The sequence below is a fragment of the Hipposideros armiger genome, unplaced genomic scaffold (genome assembly GCF_001890085.2).
Source record: "Hipposideros armiger isolate ML-2016 unplaced genomic scaffold, ASM189008v1 scaffold_123, whole genome shotgun sequence".
Lineage (NCBI taxonomy): Eukaryota > Metazoa > Chordata > Mammalia > Chiroptera > Hipposideridae > Hipposideros > Hipposideros armiger.
In genome coordinates, this window is record NW_017731473.1 from 40,210 (window position 1) to 44,884 (window position 4,675).

The window sequence follows — 4,675 nt, forward strand, 5'->3', positions numbered from 1 at the left end:
TGACAAAAACAACAAAAAAACCCAGTAAGAACACCTCAGAGGGTAGAGTCAAGATCCCAGAGGGCAGCGTGAGGGCAAAGGAGAGTAAGGGGTTCAAGAGCCCTCCCATTCAAAGAACATTACCTGTTCCTAAATTTGGGGAAACCTGCCATTTAGATCTGTGACACCCATGACCCTTCCTTTTCTCTTTCTCTTAGGTAGAGTTGTCCTATACGGTTATCTAGTCTCCAGCTCATCATCGTATGCTGGGTCAGTGGGGGATGACGTTGCCCTTTTAGGTCATAGGTTTTTTTGCATAAAAAAGAGTGGCACAAAAGGAGATGTGTCTGTGGAGCTTCAGCACAGCTGGGCCTGATTGAAATGATAGGATTCTGGGAGAAGTCCTCACGGGCTGGGCTGTGGCGGAAGGCGGGTACCAAGCCGGTAAGGCAGTGGCCCGTGCGCCATGGTCTCGTTTCACCTTGGGAACTGCGTAGCCCTGGCCTATGTCCCCCACTTCATCACCTACAAGTGCAGCAGCCTGAGGGAATACAGCGCCTTCTGGAAGTGTGTCCAGGCTGGGGACACCGACCTCTTCATGCCGCTGTGCAAGCTGTTGTTCCTGGTCCCTTTCTTCCCCACCTGGGAAGGCGGCATCTGTGACTTCATTGGGGAGCTCCTGGAGGTCAGCATGGATGTGGCTGACCTGATAGGCCTAAACCTCGTCATGTCCCAGGATGCCAGCAAAGCAGGAAACAAGACCATGGCTGCTGTCCTGGGCCGGGCCCTGAGCCAAGTTGACTGTCCTGTCGCAGCCCTTTTGGGTGGAAGCCTGGGGCATTGAGTTCAACTAGAAATACATCCAGATGAGCACTGACTCCAACATCAGTCTGGTCCATGACATCCTCGCATCTGCCCAGATCTGGATGATAACACGCTATGACCTGTACCACACTTTCTGGCCTGCCGTCCTCCTGCTGGTGTTCCTCAGCATCTGTAAGTCCTCTATCAGAGAGACCTTTGTCCACCTTTGTTCCCTGGGCAGCTGGATGTCACTGCTGGCCCTCAGCACCCTGGCCTTGTATGTATGTCATCACTGTCAACATCAGGTCCTAGGCTTGGTGTCCCGGACATTCACATATCTTTTCCTTATCTCCAGGTTTTAGTGAAATAAACAGTATTTGGAAGATTAAAAGAAAAAAAAAAAGATTCTGGACTTGGAGTCTCTTCCCATAATGGCTTTGGCCAGTGGCTCCTCCAATAGCTTCAGTAGAAACTAAGGGGAGAAGCCAAGTCTTTCTGGGAGGAGAGGGTCTCCAATGGCCACTCTGCCAATGCTACGAAACAGATCGTGGTGTGTCCATGTCCTGCTGTGGTAAAACCTCCAGTATGGAGATCCCTCTGGGACTGTCTTTCTATGTAGTAAAAGTTTTTAGATGACTGAGAGTCTGCCATGTTAAGCTAGTAAGGGTTGCCTTTCAACAATTTTTAAGCAATGCCATTCTACAATGTATCACACGCTTCCCTGATTCTTGGAATAGTGAGTTCAGAGAATCAATGTTGTGCTTTCCTGTGACAACACCTGGATCAGGCTGCCCCTTCTCCAAGAACAACCGGTCCGTCTGACTTCTACCTGTGAAAATTCTCCCCATCCTCCAGAAACTGCTAAAAATACCAGTTCTTTCATGGAAAATTTGTTGATTCTTTCTCTTCGACTAATTTAATAATAACATATAATTATCATGATAACAGCTATCATTGACTGAACAGTTACCATGAGCTAATTACTTTACATAAATGACATGATTTAATATTTTGCAACGGTTAGATAAATGCTGTCCTATTATTATTTTATTCACAGAGATGAGTTAGGAAGCTACAGGATTTTGCAAGTGAGGAAACTGGGGCTCAGAGAGATTCACTGAACCTTCCAAAGTCATAAACCAAATGGCACCTATAAGTAAAAAGAGTCAGGAATGGGTCCCAAACTGTCCTGTCCGTAAATCAGATTGCTCTCCATCCCACATATAACTATTTGCCCGATTGTAAGGAAAAGATGATATTCTTATTCTTGTTCCTCCCTCTCTTAGGATATTGCTCCATTTCATGCTAGCTTACCTTGTGAGTCTATACAAAGTAGGGATTTAAAGAGCCAGGCTGGCTGGGTTAAATGCTGACTCTGCCTCTTAGCAGCTGTTAGATTTGGGACAAATCACTCAATAGGTCTACACTTCAGTCCTTACCTATAAAATAGGGACCATAGGCGTAACCTCCCTATAGGGTCGTTGTGAATAGTAAATGTATTAATTCATGCAAGACACTTAAAGCATTGCCTGGCCCATAGTAAAAACTCTGTGAGTGTTAGCTATTATCGTCGTATTCCCTTCCGTCTTGCTTTCTCCCCACCTCTCCCTCTTCTCTCCTTATGTTTTGAGGTTTGAAAAGAAATAACAATTTGGCTTCAATTGATGAAGCTGAAAAGTAAATAAATAGCAGGTGCAGGCAGAAAGCAGATGGAATTCACTCTGGGTTTTCTTTTCTGTTAGCTTTGGAAAGGTTTGGTGTTTGCGTAACTTGTTCTCTGCCTTCTTCCAAACAGCTCCTTATTTAATTCACAGATTCTTTCTATAAATACTTCCTTCCTTCCAGCTATCCCACCCCATCCTTTCCCTTGATACTAATAATAGTTGTCATCTGTAGAGTCCTTACTACGTGTCAGGCACCCTCCGAACTTTCTCTTACAGAATACTCACGTGATGCCTAAGACATATGTATTATTATTTCCTTTTTACAGATGAGGAAATTAAGATTCCAGAGAGATAATCTCTTAAATCTCTGCCTACATTTATCTAATATTTATGTGGCATTTAAATAAAAATAAGGCAGATTTCAAATTGTTTATGGAAATCCTTAACTTCAGAAATCCTCTCTTGTAGGAAATAGAGAAAATGCCACTGTTCACTGAATGCATATGTTTTAACGAACATTGTGACTGAGTCAAAATATAACATTTAGAAAACAGGATCCAGGCTGAAGAATGCTTGGCTTATTGGAAATATTGTCCTCAGTCAGAGACAGGAGTTGAATCAAGTGTAGTGAGATGCCCTCTCCTCCATCTGGTCTTAGGAGCAAATGAGCTAAGTGAGCAATGAGCCCCTCACTTAGGATCTGANGATTCAATTTCATTGTGTTAATTCAATTACACAATTAATAAGAGGCAGAACTAGAATTTGAATCTAGACGATTTAAGTTCTGAGCCTGCTTTTCTCTATCACAGCTTATAGCAGCATCAGCACGCGGGTACGTCAGGATCACTGGATGGCTTGGTGACACACAGGTTGCTGGGCCCATCGCCACGGTTCCTGATTCATCAGCTGTATATTTTAAGAGTTCCCAGGTGACACTAATGCCACTGGTCAGGAAACTCCACTTTGAAAAACCACTGCCTTATAGGGTCTATAAATAACATCTTTTATGATCATCATACAGCATGCGAGAAAAGGGTTTTATTATAGAAGGCGGAAAAGCATTTTGCCCAGTTATCCAGCTAGTAGCGGAAGGACCCCAAGTCCAGGCAGCCTACATGCGGAGCCCTCACACAGACTGAAGCATCGTGTTGGCATTATTTCAATCTTTCGCTTGATTGTATTAAGCTGATTATGGCTCCGCTTTTGCTACAAGTAGCAGCACTTGCACTTTTCCACTTTCCATTCACAATTATAAGGCGATAAGGTCAAAAGGCAATAAAAGAGGCAAAAAATAAATCAGTTGGACAAAAAAACCCTGCTGTACAGAGGACACGGCAAAGCTGCCCAGCCTGAACTGTTGGCTGGCATGCAGTGCCACTAGGTGGTAGCTCAGAATGGTGACTGGTCAGCAAAGGCACGGAGGTCCAAATTCAGTTCTTTATGCTGTTCAGTCAAGCTAAACAATGGTTAGCAGAAGACCACTTCTATTGGTTTCTCAGTCGGGGTTCTCCTAAGTTCTCCTAAGTCCCGACATTGGCCAGACTGTCACACTTACTATCTGAGAAGCCCAGTGACCACGTCCACAAGGCTAGCGCCCAGGCTGCACAAATGAGGTCCAGCCTGACAACTCTCCCCAACCATAGACCCAGTTCTCCTATTGCATAAATCAACCAAACTCAATAAAAGGAAAGAAAAATGGGCAGAGGCATTAAGAATTTCAAAGTACTTACACTGGCTGTTTATCAGGGAATCTAGGTTGAAAATGAGTAGGTAAAGCCTTTTTTATTAGCCACAGGGAAGAAGGAAAGTTATCTTGGAATTCTGTGTTTGTTTTGTTGATGAAGATGGGAGAAGAGGAAGTTTTATGTTTTAGTTTAGCCCTCTGTTGGCCATGGCGGACATTCCTCCTTTTCCAATCTCTCAGGCTTGGATTAAGAGAGGTCGTGCATGGTAAACTCTAAAATGTAAGGCCAGAGGGTGAGATGATTATGATGAACACAATTGAGTGAAATGGTCAATTTTCTAGCTTTGAAGACAAATAAATTGAAGCTTAAATGCCAGTTATGCTAATAGCAGTGTAATTTTGGAATGAAAATTAACATCTTTGAGTCTCCTTTTTCTCAACTGTAAAATGGAAATTATAATCCTATTTCATGAATGTAATTGTGGGGTAGAATTAAGAAATAAAACATGGTCAAAAGGTATTCTAGTTGGATATTTTGGGGGGG

General features: G+C 43.4%; 1 pseudogene; it reads left to right on the plus strand.

Annotated features, from left to right (window-relative positions):
- Window positions 1-445: 445 nt before the first annotated feature.
- Window positions 446-4,675, plus strand: part of LOC109385720 (transmembrane protein 147 pseudogene) — a 10,293-nt pseudogene continuing 6,063 nt past the window's right edge.